The 16,577-nt window shown below is 46.6% G+C and overlaps 1 pseudogene; it reads right to left on the reverse strand.

Moving 5' to 3' along the window:
- The window catches only part of LOC138068202 (pinopsin-like), a 40,368-nt pseudogene that overhangs the window by 22,325 nt on the left and 1,466 nt on the right, over positions 1–16,577 (reverse strand).

Below are 16,577 nucleotides of genomic sequence, written 5' to 3' on the forward strand. Positions count from 1 at the left end.
GTACTAGAAGAAAGCCCAAGCACAGACAATATCACTAAGAAGCTGAAATAAAGGAAGGTGACAGAAATAGCACCAGGCCCAATTTTTTTTTCCATAGTCTCTGCTGGTTCCATAAGATCTTGCAGTCTTGAACTGCAGCAGCGGGTTAATGCTGTTACTTCACCACCGCAGCAAGGCAGTGCTTCAGGACAGGGTCATCTCCCTGACCGATCAAGAATAATGAATTGATGTTAGTAAATACGTGCGGGACACACATTTCACTTCTGTCATTTTTGTTATTGAACTTCTAATTTGATCAGATCTGAAGGATTACAAATTCCCTGCCGCGGCACGTAGTTTGGATGAGATCATCTGTACCCGTATATTCCAGTTATAGGGGAAATAACGTGCTCTCAAGACTCTGCTAACTAAACAAAGGCAATTACAAAGCATCCTTGAATTTTGCAGCAAACCCCAGTCAGCTGATTTCTGCTAGAAGCTCCGTCAGGGGAATGAGTCCAACCACGTGAGGTAAAAGGAGCAGGAGCTGTGCTGAAGCCCGCTGTGCAAGAGCTGATAAAGTTATAGCTAAATCCCCACAGCCAAATGTTCACAACTGCACAACTTAATTGTGCCCATTGCAGCATAGCAGACATCCTCCGGGGGCCTTTGCTTGCATGCGGAGTACCGTGCCGCAATTCGCAGGGGAGGTATGGAATTAGTATGGAAACAGAAACGCTTCCCAGAAAGAACGTAATTAAGAGGAAAGTGCAATATGTTTGGATGCCTAAATGCTGCTCATTTTCTAATGTTTGTTTTCAATATTCGCTAGCTAGTAAAGATTCATTGTCAGTAGCGTTCTCTAATACGTTCAAGCTCCTTTGATATTCATTTGAAATGGCTCAAACTTAACACTTTCTCTCAGGACATTGCCTGCCAAACTGAAATGAGACTTTGCGGCAAAACATGGGTCCTCTCTTAGTGGTGACAATTTTCTTCAGGTTTAGGGAAACCATGGGCTTGAAACAAGACATTACGATTTCTCATCTGCTTGCAAACAGTACAGAAGACTACGAGACGCGGATTAATTTACAAGTTTTTAAGCATCCCTGGGTATCTCCTGTGATGGCAATCATGTCAGAAATCAGAGCATGAAAATACAAACGTCAAGCAAAAGAATATGATCTTGCACGGTTGGCTGAAACCAAACACCCTGATCTCCCACACCCTGACGTATAATTTTACTTCTGTCAGCAGCACAAACAACCTCAGTTACGGGAAGCTGTTCACAATAGGAGTTGGAAACATGCTAAAAGGCTTGCAGGATATTGCCTGTAATTTTGAATCTTCTAAACGCACAAATGTTTATCATTCAATTCTTTTTGGTGTTTAGCTTGCATGTGAAGTTTGTTTCATTTGGACTGGTTTTTGGGGTTTTTTCCTCTCACACACTCCAGGGAATTTTGCTGCTTCTGTACCTTTTTCCTGAAGTTCTCACCACGTGATGCCCTCAGCTGTAAGTACAGGACAAGTAAACAACAATATTAAGGACTACTTTGAATCCCATGCTGGGATGGTGCACTCTGATGGTCAGGTCCATCACTGGAAACCCCTACAGCAAGCCTTATTTGCGGGGCTGCAGAAGACTGCATCCGGCACTCATCTGTTTCCACCTGCAAACGAGTGGGCTCACGTGTATCGCTAAGGCAGAGCCGGGCTCATGAAATCTGACCATGTTCCCACTGCACAGGGCTTTGTCCGCAAAGGCAGGACGCGGGAAGAGCTGGGGAGAGCCTGAGGAGCAGCATCCTCACGTGTGAACCTCTTCAACTTTCTTTTGATTGTTTTTTTTTTTTTTAACAACAGTGCATCAGACATCAGAAGAAAAGAAAAGGAAATCCCTAAAATTACTTTGCCTTGCTTGCTGCTGTCCTCCTTGAAGCTTTGGAAAAAGAGCAGTAAAAAATGTATGAATTTCTGGAACAGGTGATAGGTAATCATTCCAGATTAAACCTAATTATGTTAGATTAATACATCTTTCATATATGAGGAGATGGACCCACTGTTTAAAACAGGAGCACTTGGAAGATTTTCGTGTTAGCTGTCTGAATATAGCTGGAAAAAATCATGCATCTCCTTCTGTGCTCACAGATTCATGGCTTCAGAGCAAAACAATGCATCAAAAATGCACATAATTTTTCCCCATCTGCTGGATGTAATGAATAAGATATATGAGCAGAGAGCAGCCAATCCAGATCACTGTTCCCTGAGTGAAATCCAGAGATTTACGGTTTAAAACCCAGGGCTGCATGATGGTAAAGTATTAGCTACTTTTTTCAAGACGTTGAAACTGTTGCTCTTTGATAAACACAACTTTCTTCCTGGCCTTATTTCATGAGATCCTGCCAGCTAGAATAAAGGCCGCTCTCTGAAGCTAGTATTAGTAGATCAGCTTGCTAGTAGTCTTAATGATACAAGGAAAGCTTGAATCAGATTTAAGCTCTTTTTTTCCATTGCTTGCTGGTTAGGTTACCCTCCCCGGCCAAGTTTTGCTCCACTCCCTGTGACACACTAGGCAAAAGATTTGGCTCGGTTTGCGTATTCCCAGGCTTTATAAAATGACCCATACCTATCCCTGCACCCTGGCCCAAGCAGTGGCAAGCGTAGCTGTGCTGCCAGGCGAGCCGAGGGAAGAGGGGGGAAGGCAGCAGATGGCCCCTGTCTGGGCTGCGGATCACGGGTGGTAGGTGTGCACGGTGCAGGGCTGGAAAACCCCGTGTTCGGTGGGAGGTATAATCGAGCTAGAATGGCTCGATGGTGGTGGCAAAGCGAGTGAGAAGCCTGCCACAGGGGAAGCTGCAAGGCAGGTAACTTGCCAGTCGAAGACTGGGCCAGCAACGTGCATGTTGCTTAAATTCGGAGCAGGAGAGAGGCTTTGGGGCTCACCTCTGACAGAAAAACCTCTGGAGGGCCTCTGTAGATCTTCGCCTCCCATCCTACCTCTTTGGGCTTCCCAAACAAGCTCCGCTGAGCCCAGCCCTCCATGTCTCAGTGGTCCCAGCATGTCCAGGAGCAGCAGCCAGTTTTGACTTTTTGCTCTTGGTGGAAAGACCTATGCCCAGGCTACCTTTCCAAAGGTTTCCCACCAGCTTGGTGGTTCTCTCTGTACCTCATTTCCTTGTTTTTTTCCTGCTCTATAATATGCAGCAATACCATGTTTTTGTCTTCCTCATCCTTCCCTCCTTTCTTCCCCTTGCGTGGGCGTACCGTACTTCCCACCTACGTTTTTGAAGATGCTGGATGTTTTCCTCCTTTATGGAGCCTCATATCTGCACTGTGATCACCACCTCCTGACCTGACACCTAGGAGATGTTAAATGGTTTGAGGGTGACTTCACTGGCTGAGATCACTGCTGGATTTGGATCAAGAGCATTATATACTGAAACGCTTCAACATCGGAGTGCGAGAAAGGGGAGACTGGCACAAGGAAAAGGAACTTCATCTCCAGGAAGAGAAGTATGTTTGGCAGGTCATGTTTGTAAAAGGCTGAGCCTCAGACAAGGCTGTCCTCCTCTATGCCAGGTCTTCAGAAGTCACATCCTGGAGGGTCATGTACCAAGTATAACACATAACATGCGCACACTTCAAGCACACTATGGAAAAATGGCTCTTCCAGTTCTGACAATAATTTTTATATTGTTAGCAAAATCCCAGTACATTTCCCATGCTTTGAGTCAGGGTGCAAGGGAAACTTTGGCCCTGAGTGAAGCCTAGAGAAGTGTCCAGGCCACGCAGTGAGTGCAACACCCTCTCTGAGCACAGTGAACTTCTCCGCTGACCGCTCCGGACCTCAGCTCCAACAGCTGGGCTGCTCTTCCCACCACCCCACCATTATTCATGCATTTTCTTCCCTGTCCTGTCACTCTGTGGGGACCCAGCTGCTATGAGACTGATGTCTCTCCTGGGACCAGAAGGCCCGGGCAGGGCAGGTGTTGTCCTTCCCATACATAGCTGAGGTCTGACGGGGGCTGCGATAGCCTCTGCTCCTGGTCACCCTTCCATGCCGCAGTGATCACAGCAGCACCAACACCCCAACAGCGATCTGAATTCCCAAGCAGCATCTCAGCAGACCTCTGACAGCCGTAGCTGCCACTGGCCCTGGGGGTGCCAGGCAGGAGCGAGATGGACTTGCTCTGGGGCCTGGGAGATGCAATCTGTTCTCTCTTCCAGAGCTTTGGCACGGTTGAAACCCTCTCTGTTCCTCCAGTTCACACACACCTTGCGTTACACCACTCTCATTCCTTTGCATATCTACAGTTTGAAGCTTGGTTTTCTCTGCCTCTTGCCTACTGCTTTTGCAGTTCCTTTCTTCCCCTCAGACTAGCTCTGCTGTGTGGTTAAAACAACGCTTCCTACAAGTGGGGCCGGGGAGGCATGTGTCTTTGTGCTGTCTCCTAAGAGGAGAAATCGTTCTTGGCTATAAGCAGATGCGCGTTCAGCTGGGCGACCAGCCTTAGACGGGTGCCTGCCTAAAATTGGTTTCACGTTGTGCTGTTTATAGACATGAGCCCTCTGCTTTGTTCTCACGTCTCCCTCTGCCACAACAAAGACGCTCCCTCCCTGCTGCTGCAAGGTAAAGGTCCCCTTAGGACCTCCCCGACCCGGCCCCGCTGCTTGCTTGTAGTGACTGCTAGTCCCCCAGCTTTATCCGCATTCCTGACTTCTCTTTTCCTAGCTCAAAGGTAATGTTGATATAGACAGGAGATCACTGTGTAACAGAGACCTCTGCATGCTATAAAACTTTACAGCATCTGAGATTACTGATGGTAAGTGATCAATCAATACCTTAAAGTACAGACACCATTTATGTATTTATCATCATTTTTATACAGTAAGACTTCCCCCCAAGCTAGGACCTGATTCACTGTTTATTAATTAGTTAGTTTTTTTTTTTTTAATTCTTGCTATAGGATGACTACTGTATGTTTTTCATAGGAATACTTTTACTTAAGAAGTTTCCTCCACTTGAAATATCAAGTGTGTGTCTTGAGCAAAGCAAGCCATGATGCCCAAAAATCTGAAAACCAGACTATGAGTTAGCTCCTGCAAACTAACACCCCTTCCAGATGAACTAGGCATTATCAGCTCCGAGTTGGGCTTCCCGTTAGCATCCGAGGCAACAACTCACTCAGAAGCAACTGGCGATATGTCTCCTGCTAACTAAAGCTGAGTTGCTCCCATCTGGCCTTAAGGAGCACTTAGAAATGGCAATAGACAGTGTGCAGGCATCTTACAGGCATTAGTCACAGCCCACTGGATAGGAGGACATAGACAGATAGCTCCTGTGAGACGGACGTTGTCCTCTGGTTATGGATCTAGGTGATCCCTGTGCTCTTGTCCTGGGGCCTGCAAGCAGTATCCCTGGCTGTGCACTCCACATGAAGTAATGTTTGCTCAGAGATCAAAGATGCGGTGAGGCGTTAGTTCTGTTTATTGAACTCGCCCTGGAAATTCCCTAGCATGAGACAAGGCATGCAGGATTTCTGCAGCGTGCAGACGTGCAGAGCGCTAGAGTTTGAACAACTGACTTTGCATTTTGCATCTAGCAAAAAGACGCAAGGCAAATGTGGCGTATCAAAAAGCTCATCTTGGTAGACAGCCCCACTGCACAGTTTCTCACTAGTACTAATGGCTAAATACAGATTTTTACTCACAAGGAAACCAAAAATTCTGTATCAGCCATGGGAGCAGATGTCGGATACATCAGTAGGTGACTTATGCCAAATCAGTTTCTTTTTTCCCCTGAGGCCTCAATCATGCTTGGGAATTATTTTAATATTGCTCATATTACTCAAAATTGCATGTAGCTATTCTTTGCACCCAGCAATAGCTGTGTGCTCCAAACACACCCCTGCAAAGAGGGGGGCCTGGAAGGAGGGGAAGGGAAGGACATGCACCCAGGTATGGCATTCACATGGCAGTTTCTAGGAAAAACACAGGAACGAGGCTTGCTGGAAACAACGTTTGGTGGGGCTGGTGGGTTTATGGCTGCAGAGCTTTTTTTCACTTTGAATTCAAGTGCCGAACCTCTGCCTAGTCCTTCTGCATTTCAGCTTCCCTCTTAGCCTGAGCATTAGCTGCAGGGTCCTGCAGAGCGGCTGCAAGAGGCACACTGCTGCTGGGAACGGCAGGCACGCTCCCTCCGGCATCGCTTCATGTTGCACACAGCAGATTAAATCCCGCAGCCTGCACGAACCCCCTCGCTTTGGCGGGACAGGAGGTAATTTGGGAGTCTGTTAATGCCCTTCCACGTGCAACCCGGGAAGAAGCAAACAGCTTCACAGCTGCAGGAGGCAGTAGCTGGTAGACACGCAAAGCCCATCCTCATTGGTACCACCTATCTTCCCAACAGCCGGCTCCACAGCCAAAATTAGAAGACCTTTCCCATCCTGTTAAACACACACCAGCTAAACAGCTCGCTGGTGCTCACCAGCGCCCCTGGGGCAGCAGGAGCGCCGCTGTGCTGCCCTGGCTGCTCTGCGCTCCCTCTCCCACCCATGGCCCATCGGTCACGAGGCCCTGAGCTCTTCTGCACAGAGCACTTTCACCAGTCACCGGGATAACGTTTGTACATTGCTGAAGCTGAGCTGTACGCGAACCGGTGACCTAAAGCTACTCCCTCCCATTAGCAATCCCTGGCTGTACTCGCTCCCCTGTCAAGCACAAATGTGCTAATGTGAGAGGCGTTCGTTCTCACTAGAGCTTGTGAGTGCCAAGGAAGCCAGAGGGTAAATGATTAGGTTAATTAAAGCTTCATGCCTCCTGGCAATCCCCCACAGGAAATCCAGCTCTGCACCAAAGTGGAACTGCCTTTTTTTTTTTTTTAAAGCCTTCCCCACCAGCGTTACAGCTGATGCACGTTTTTCAAGGACTTTGTGAGAAGATGCCCAATAGGGAACAAAAGAAACGAACTGTTGCTCCTTTCAGAGTGCAGGAGACTATTTGCCCACGTTACCTTATGCTCTAACTGCTGCAACACAGAGCATGAACAAAACCTTGTTGTTAGACCCCAAGATGCTGAGAATAACGTCTAATTGCTCATTAGTCTTTTACAGATATCTTCACGCATTCAGCCTTGCTATGTTTCTTACTGGTAGGATGATGCTGATGATGACATTCTGGGGAAGCAGTTGTGGGGTCATAGTGTAGGTTGATGGGAACGAGATAACTAATAGCTTTCTGCTGTGTCTGATCATCCTAGCCCAAACACATGACTTGGTAACACCATCTTGTTATCTCTGCACTGGGTGGATTAGCAAGATTAAAAGCAATTATCCCTTACCCATAGGATAAATCAATAGCTCATGATCATTTATGGATCAGCTTTCTTTTGTGCTTAAGGGCTGAGCTGTCATGCCGTTGGGTTGGATTCCAGTTTGCCTTTGCTAAACTGCTCCCTGCCTGGCCTGGATCCTGCCAGCATCTGGCTCACGCGGGGCTCTAGCACCTCTTCACAGCCTCAGCTGCTGTGCTTTCAGAGGAGAGGTGCTGGACCTTGTTTGGGAATCGCAGCTCCCATTCCCGTCCCTGATCGCAGAGCTCTCAATCTGCAGCTGTTGCTCATGTCCCCATAGGCCTGCTGTCACTTTAAGTGAGGCCCTAGATAAGTCCCTCCTAGTGGTAATTAGTGGTAATTAGGAGCTCCTGGAGCAGTAAGAGGAAGGCTGAGGCTTCTCAGTTCACTAGTTGCCCTTCTCTGGGGCTGGAAAGAGCCTGAATTCTTCCCTGCTTTCATCGCTTGGATGTATGAACGCTGCTGAAGCATGCGTGATGGTCTTGTGCAGAGACACTTTCAGCGCACAGCCAGAAGCTGAGTGCTGCCTGTAGTTTCTGGAAGGCCACGATGAGCTGACATGCTGAGCTGCAGCACCGGTGAGCTTCTCCTCTGTTACCTTCTCTGCTAGAGCCTGTCTTGGTGATGAAATGCTTTCCTTTGTGTGCTGTACTCAGTCTGCAGCTTGGAGAGGAGCTGTGTTTAGTGGTAGAGGACCCTAGAGCAGGACTTCCAGCTCCTCAGCTGTGTGTGGAGTTGAGGAACACTGGTTGTGTCGTGATTGCTACCTGAAGTGGAGGCTGTAGCATAATCTCAATTGCTGCAGAGACCAAGGGAGGCGCTGCACAAAACTGTGTGTAAAGAACTGTTGCACCCTGTGTGTGACCCTTCAGGGTGCTCTGTCCCCCCTACTTGAGGGAAGCATGTGTGTCTCATGGTGCTGGCTAAGGAGGAAACTCTGGCTGGTGACTGGGACCCTGGCTGGGAGGGCTGGCTCCAAGTCCTCTTCCCCAGTGGCAGAAGCGTGGCCCCTGGGAGGATAACTGATTTCCCTTTTCTGTTGTGATTAATGGAGTAATGCTAAGTGATGCCACCCTGGCATCCCTGGTGCGCGGCCACTGGGAAGCGCAGGTCATCGAAGGCCTGGCGGTTTGAACAAGGCTTTTGGACGGGGTCTACCTGCCACCTACTAGCAACAGGAGCAATCCAGACCCTACCTGAAGCGCTATGAAATAGTGATGGGACTGCCATCTGCATGAACAATATATAAATATATACACATAGTTGTTGGTGTGGATACACGGATATTCTCCACAGATATTGTTTCAAGCAGAGTACAGTGGTTCAAAGATACAAAAAAACTCCTTATGATAACTTTCTGGTGTGGGTATAGGTAGTGCCCTTTCAGTCCCAGGGAGGAGGGAAGTGGAAGTCATTGCCCTTGTTTTTGCCCACCCCACCCCTTGTTGGAGAGCGTTTGGGGGTTCACTATTGCTGGGGTCATTTTCATCTGAAGGACACAGGTGACTTTGTCTCGCCGCAGCAGGCTGTACTGGAGAGGTCATCTAACGACAAGTGATTCCCATTGCAAGGATTGTATGTTTGCCTCAAAAATAGCTGATCATCTCCCAGGCTAATGGCATTCCTTTGTGTGGAAAAAGCAAGTCCCCGACTCCTGATTGTGGCCAGTGCTTGCTTAGTGGTGTTTGCTGGTTTTGAGGGGAAGAGGAGGGGGGGTCTGTGCCCTCTTCATCCATAGCTCCCTGCTGTGACTGTCGTGTTTGGCTTGTAACCACAAGTGGTTGTATCATGAAACAACTAGTACTAAATGCAGAGTGTGAAGAAGTGCCCCTGCCCAGGGCTGCAAGATGGAAGTGCTGACCGTGTGCATCTGAAAAGGCAGGTCTTGGACGAAGGGTACGGTTTTCCTGGAGGTGCGATCGTTGGGTGTGGGTCAGGGGCCAGGGAGGTGGCTGTGTGCAATCTCTTCCCGTGGGAATCCGAATCCTGCTTTAGCTTTGGCTACAGGGAATCTCTATTTGCAGCCCTGCTGTTATTTCTCCCTTTCCCACCTCTTGCCAAGCCTTTCTGGGCCCTGAGAAAGGGGTGGGGGAGGAAAAGCAGCTCCTGAGATCCCTAACCTCTTGTGTCACAAAAATACTGTGATGGCAGGAGGTGCAGCCCTTCCCTTTGTTCCTGAGCAAGCAGTGGCATCTCCCCTCAGCCTGCTCGGGAAGGATGTTTGCAGCATCTTCTAGGCAGCTTCCAGCCGCTGCCCTGGTAGTCTCCCTAATGAGCTACGATGGTATTGAGCAGTGCTGCCTGCACAGGACGTTGCCTGAGGCCGGCTCTGCACCCTGCCAAACTTCTAGCACTACAGACAGAGTAGCAGACATTGGTATGTTTTGGGATGTGTTTTGGGACAAATAGAGATGATAGTTTACATACACCCTCCAGATTAGATTAACGTTGTTTCAGGTCATTAGAGCACCTTAAAGGCTATTCAAAGGTTAATTCACATTGGCTGTTGCAAAATGAGCAGCCTGTTCCTGCTACCCACTACCCTTGGAGACTTAATAGTCTGTGTGTGTCCATCCTCCCAGCTCCCTCCTCTCCTCTTAAGGAGCTGAGCAACCTGGGGCTGGTGTTGAGCTCCTGGTGCTGCCCTGCAGCACTTCAAGGCTTTCCATAGTGAACTGCTCGTCCTGCTCCGAGGCTGTGGATGATGCACCATCAGCCTTCTCTCTGCAGGCATGCCTTCTCTTAAGTAGCTGTGCTAAAGCATTTCCCATTGGTTTTATTTTTTTAATTAGGACCCTTATTCAAAGGCCGCTTCAACTAAGTAAGTTCTCTTTTTATTTCTTATTAGTTTTGGGGTGACTTAAACACTCAGCCCCAGGATCTGCATTTAATGTACATCTGAAACTTCTGAAATGCGTATTGCTGCCATGGTAATATTTCACTGGGTTTTTCATCTCTATGGATAAGTGTTCCGGCTGTAGTTACTTCAAGAAAATCTTAATCCTTAAAAAAAAAAAACAAACAAAAAACAACCCTAAAATGTAATAAAGCTGACTTGCTTACTTTAAAGTTTAAGATAGCTGTAGAACTTGGACTCTTTTCATTTGGCAAGTGATTTTTCCAGAAATATCATCTCAATGATCAAAAGCTGGTTTAGGAAAAAGCCTATAAAGTGCTCAGTTCATCCATGGGAAGAGAGCTAGAAGCAGTTTCTGACAGGATCTGAGTAAGGCATCATGGAGGGAACAAATGTGACCAGTTCGTAAGTGGCCTGGTTTTGCAAACTTGAGGAGAACACCTATTTTACATAAGCAGGTGTTTCTAGTACTTCACTGAAAGAAGTCCATCCCCCTGAAATACTCTTCTTTTCTGGGGGGAAAAGCTCTGTATAAAGATACAGAATGATCAGTAGTATGAGATTTTTTCCAAGAGCCTGCGTTGTGGCTTTGTGTGTATTTTATATGTAAATGTAGATGCTGTAACTATGGTGTACAGAAACTGGCTGTTTATGGTACGTGCTGATGTAGAAATATTGCTCATTATTTCTGGACTGCTTAAGACTGTCTATAATGGCTTGGCTAGAGAGGCTTGAATGAAGGTCTTGGGGAAGCTTCAGAGCTAAAGTGTCTGTGCCTGGCAGCTTGAATCCCTAGGCCTCTAGCATCTGCATAGCACTACTGAGAAAGGTGCTTATTTGGAAGGGTGGTTAGAGTTGTTTTATTGCGCTTGGAAGATAGTATTTTCAGTCCTAAAGGACTTGAATGTCTTCCTGACTAGTGTATTCCACCTTTGGCATTCCCAATTTGATCGTCAATGAGGCCTTTCATTACAAGGCTGATCTCACTGAAGTTTTCCTGAAGGGTGACCATCTGTCCCTGGTTTCAGATACCCTTGTCTTACTCATTTTCCTCAAGTTCATGCAGCAGTCAGACCTCTGAAGGACCCACAAAGCAGTGCAACTGCTCGTGTCAGCCTTGGCTTTGGTCAAGAACTTGGCCGAAGCTGTCCCGGTAAATATCTTGATCACGGTGCTGTTCTTGGAGCGCGGTGGCACATTGCTCCTTGTGACAGGTCTGGGATGGTGCTAGCTGGAGACTTTGCAAGAGCTTTCTGGAAAAAAACTTAGTGACCTGTAAGTGAGGGGCCATTAGATGGCTCTGCTGAACTGCCACAGGTATGTCCTCAGCTGCTGAGAAGGCTGTGGAAGGACAGCTCCAGGTGTGTAATGAGAGTAGACATTTGGATTGTGCTTTCAGCATAGGAGAAAATAAATGAGGACTTCTGTTCCCCTCTCTCCCTATTTTTTCCCTTGCTCTTCTCTCGCTGAAAAACATAGCCCACCTTGCAGAAGAGACTCCTTCATTTCTGTGTCCCTCTCTGCCTCGCTCTGGTTAGGCTCCTCAAGGAATGACTGCCAGAGGTATTGTTGCCCTGAGGGGAGTTGCTGGTGGCTGTCTCGTTTCCCCAGCCCAGCTCTGCTGCTCTGAGATGGAGCCCTGTGTCTGACCTCAAACAGCAATTGTTTACACTAATGCAACACATCTATAACTAAAATATCCTGCAGTTCTTAGCAAACTTCATATAAGTGACTTCAACCTCTGTCAAGCAAAAAGCTAAATCTAGGAAGGGCTATAATCTGTCCAAAAATGGCATCCAGAAGTACCTTATGTAATCCATTTCTTGATAACTACAGGTGATTGTATCCAATAGTTGTACATTGTGGAACTTGTATCTGAGGTCTCCTGAGCAGGTGAAGGGGTGCGTAGTAGATCTAGACTGGTATCTAAGGGTATGTAGTTTTTCCTCTTAATATCTGGTCTTACATCCTTGCCTATGTTGTGGAAGTCACTGTGAGGTTCATTCCTGGAACAAGTCAGCGTATGCCACCTAAAATGCTAAGAAACTACGTTCCTAGATAAGTAGAAGAATGATTTTGCAAGAATCGGGGGGGAAAAAGAAATAGCTGTGGTGCTCACTGCAGTGTACAAGAAGTTTTTTACACTGCTCATGGTGAAATCTCAGATGTGAGACACCACTCAGCTGTCATGAATGAGAATAATATGGTCTACAAGAGCAAAGCTCATGAGACTTTGCTAACACGTGTGAAAATACAGAAGATGAGCAAATCAGATGTTTTGATTGTTTGCAATACTCATCAAATCAACAGTTGTTCAAAGGTCTTGTTTTGCAAGACTTATCAAATGCTTGTGTAGTACACCTTGGAAAGACAAAAGTGCCTGTGTTACCAACGATGTTTTTCTTTCCTTCAGTTGAAAAAACAACTAGGAATGGAGTTCAAAAAACTTTTGCCTCTTCTGTGGCCACTGAGGCCGCAAGTCATGGCAATGTGTGTATTCTCAACAGTTGCTTCTCCTTGTGCAACTGAGAAGAGAATAACCCATTGCTGTCCTGGTTATTTTCAGGCTAGGGGTGGACCTGTTGTAAGAGGTGTTGAAAGGGATTTTAAAAATCGCAGTTTAATCATTTGAGTGGTACAGTGCATCAGTGAGCAGCGTGGTTATGCTCTGGTCAACTTGGGAGAAACCAGTCTGGCCAAGGCATAACAGCAAATGGGGTGCAAGCCTGCTTCTAGCAGAAATGCCAGGGCAGGAGCTGGGACAAAGAGCTAGTTATGGGGTGGGGGCAGGAGGTCACCTTTCCCCCCAAGGTAGTGCGACAGCATTTTAGTTTCTTACCCTCATCTGCCAAAGGAGTTTGAGTTGTGTGATCATGGAGACAAATTGACAAGAAAAGTTCACCTGTTATGTTCCATGTCTCCACAACATGGTGTCGCCTCACCCAGTGGCAGAGAGGATCATCTCTGAACGTTTTCTAGCTCTTAACTTGCTGTGCTTCTATGAGGATGCTCCTCTTGCATTTTGTCAGCTTCCTAGCACTGGAGGGAGTCTCTCAGTGACTTCGTCCTGTTTGCTTTTTATGATGGCAAAAACTCGAATGCGTGCTGGAACTCGGTGTAATAGCTGTTGTATGTGGGGGCTGATATGTGCCAAGTGATAAATACGTGGACGCAGTTAAAATGTGCAAGTGAGGAAAAATGTATATGCTGTGGAAATGGAGATAGTATTCTGTAGGTGTCTTCCATGTTTTCCTCCCTGGAAAATGGAGATGGAAAGCAGAGATGACTGATCAGGGAAGGAGCAGAGCGCTAGCACAGTGTGTGTGACTGGCAGGGCCAGGCAAACACTTTGCAGAGGGCTGGAGGATGTCCGTTGGGAATGCATAACCATGACAGACTAGCACTTTCTGTGGAAATCGTATGTACACAGATGCTTTAACATCTGGTGCGCTGGAATCCTGTGGCAGAAACTCAGTAACCACATAATATTTGAAACTGCTAGGCAGTTTGGCTGCTCTTTTGGAGTCTGAGACTTGTTCAAATAATCCTTGTTTTCTTACACTCGGATACTTCTGCGCAGGCTGCCTGCCTGTGTAATTAAACTTCTTCCAATTTATCTTCTGCGTTACAGCTTTGTCTTGACATTTAATGTATATTGCTTAGAAACAGATAGCTAATGCCTATACTTCAGGACTAGCATGAAAGCATCTTGCTGCTAGAATGATCTACATGTAGCATCTTTGTCCATCTCCTAAGGAGATTCACTGACTTGGAAAACATAATTGTCACACTCCCCTGAAGCAGTAGCTGCCTCATGGATAAGGTATCTCAGATGGCAAAAGCCTTGCCGGGCTCTGACTACGAGCCTTCCCCTCTCCAGCATATGGGCAGGCACAGATTCTTTCTGATTCAGTTTGAGAGTCATCTGAAACTTCTTGCTCAACAGATTGGCTGTGATTGGGAGCCTCTTCCAATGAGCCTTGGCAACCAGGCCTGAAGAAACTACCTAGAAATTCTCACTAGGAGTGGGGAGCGGTGAGAAGAAAATCATCTGCAGAAGGAATTACTGTTAATCTCCCTTGGTCTGAATACTAGGCAACTTCTGTTGCGACTTGCATGCTTCCATTGAAGCGTTCATTTTGTTGCAGTGGGCAGATATGATGCTATACTGAGATCCTCAGATATCCTCAGCCAGTATTTCCTTGCTCTGAGGAAATGCTTCTTCTGGACCTCTCAAATGAGGCAGACCATCAGGAATGCTGCCTGTGTACCATGTACATTTTACACCAGGTAGCCTGAGTGTAAAACAGAGCAGCATACTAGCAGTATGGCAGCAGGGTCGTAGCATGCTGCATGGATTATCAGTGTCTACCCAGCTTCTGATGTGGCTTTTGCAGCCCAGCCTCCACCTTTTGCTGGTTTGGTGAGTCTACGAGGTAGTGTTTGCATGAGCTGTGCTAAAGCCGGCTCTGGGGCAATGGTGAGAGATCACCTAGTCCCACCCAATGTCTCCATTCTTGTTATCCAGGCACAGTTCCCTCAAGGCAGTGTCTGACATGACTGTTAATGCTTTTCTGGAGACTCTGCGATGGAGGCCAGCTTCCCACAATATATCTGTAAATCAGAAGTCTGTTATGTTCTGCCTATGGCTAACTACTGATATGCAGCAGTGTGTCTGTATAGCAGTGTGATTTCCTTCCTCTCCTCTATGTGAAGATATTCGCCATCTGTAAGTGAGCTGAAGGTACTATACGTGACACTTCAATTTAAATTGAGGTTTAAAAGCTGGGGGATGGGGGAGGAGAGTTGATAACACAATACTTGAAGAGGAAGCTCCCACTCTCAGGCAAACTTACTCTTCTGTGAAGTGGTAACAAGAACTTCTCAGTAGTGGTCACAAGAACTTAGTTCACTTCTAATGCTTTGGTAGATTGGAGCTTGTCACCGAGACAGTCGCAGGAGACACGTTTTCCAAGCACCATATAGGTATGACAGTGACACATCTGACAATAGAGAACTTGTAAAGATGGAAGTGAAGGTTATTGATCTCTGCTTTTTTTTTGGGGGGGGGATATTGGGGGGTTACAATAAAAAGGTAGTTTAAGAATTTACTCACCTGCCTCATAGCACACAGCAGTTTCCCATACAAATAAACAATAATGACAAAAGGGATTACAAGGCAAAAGATGAAAAGGCATATGATGTAGGACACGTTGTTAGCATCCTTTGAATGCCAGTTTACTGAACACATTGTTCCTGGTCCTTCTGGCCCATAACTACTCCCGCCAAAAAGGGGTGGTACAGTCCAGAACAATGAGTATATCCGCAATAGGTCAATTTTTATCTGTATCTTCCTGTAGTTTGTGGTGACCACTTCTGTTGTTCCCATCATGGTGCAACACCGTTCATAAGAAAGTACAGCCAGGGAGACGAGTGAGATAGTGCCTGCATTAAAACATACCTTTTTTTGTTAGCCAAAATGGCTAAATTAACATTGATCTATCTCCCAAAGCAATATTTCAAACAAGATGAGAGTAACTGCAGGAACCTTGAGAACCCTACTGGGCAAGGACTGTGGGCTGAACTTTGTTCCCCTCAGAGAACCTTCACCTCAAGAGCACCTTCAGGGCTGAGAGCCTGACCTCGGTTAGCAGAAGGTTGAGGGTGTTTAAACATCTATCCAGCTGAAGGAAGCCTATTATCACTGATGAATAACTGAGCACGATCTGTGTGTGTGTGTGTGAGACTTGCAGCCAAATCCTGGCTAGAAAGTATCACTGATTCAAGAGCTGGGTAGGAGCTTGGGATATATAGCAAGTACCCCTGTAGACATGTTTTAGAGGTGAAGTAAAAATGCAGAACGATAAAAAGCACTGAACAGTAGCTCAAGATACAAACGTGAGACAAAAATGTCCTCTTATTAAATGGCAGTCTAAGGAGATTTTTCTCTGGTTATATATGCATAAAAACTACTTTTTCTGGATTTCTGGGAAGAAAAGATTGGCTATTTACTTCAGATCTTCCACTAATATGCCTTATCTTATATGCTCGGAACACTGTAGTCTTGTCTATTCATTACAAACAGTAATGGCTAGTTGTTGGTTTGTAGCTCTCCGAAGAGGTATGTAACGTAAACCAAGTGGCACGTATTGAGCCAAGCTGCTTTTTAGGACTGATATCTGAGCTGAGGAGGAAGACAACTGAACTTTGTTCTGAAACTCCCTCAGGGCCTGGCTCTGCACTGCTCTGCCCCTTGTTTTAGTGACATCTGCCTGAGCAAAATGAGCGTTATGAGTTGCTGTCCAAATGAATGGAAAACTTTGACTCTTGTCCATCTTTGTGCAATCTCAAACGGTGGTAGCAGAGATAAAGCAACAGACTTAAATC

This window comes from Struthio camelus, chromosome 9 (genome assembly GCF_040807025.1).
Source record: "Struthio camelus isolate bStrCam1 chromosome 9, bStrCam1.hap1, whole genome shotgun sequence".
Lineage (NCBI taxonomy): Eukaryota > Metazoa > Chordata > Aves > Struthioniformes > Struthionidae > Struthio > Struthio camelus.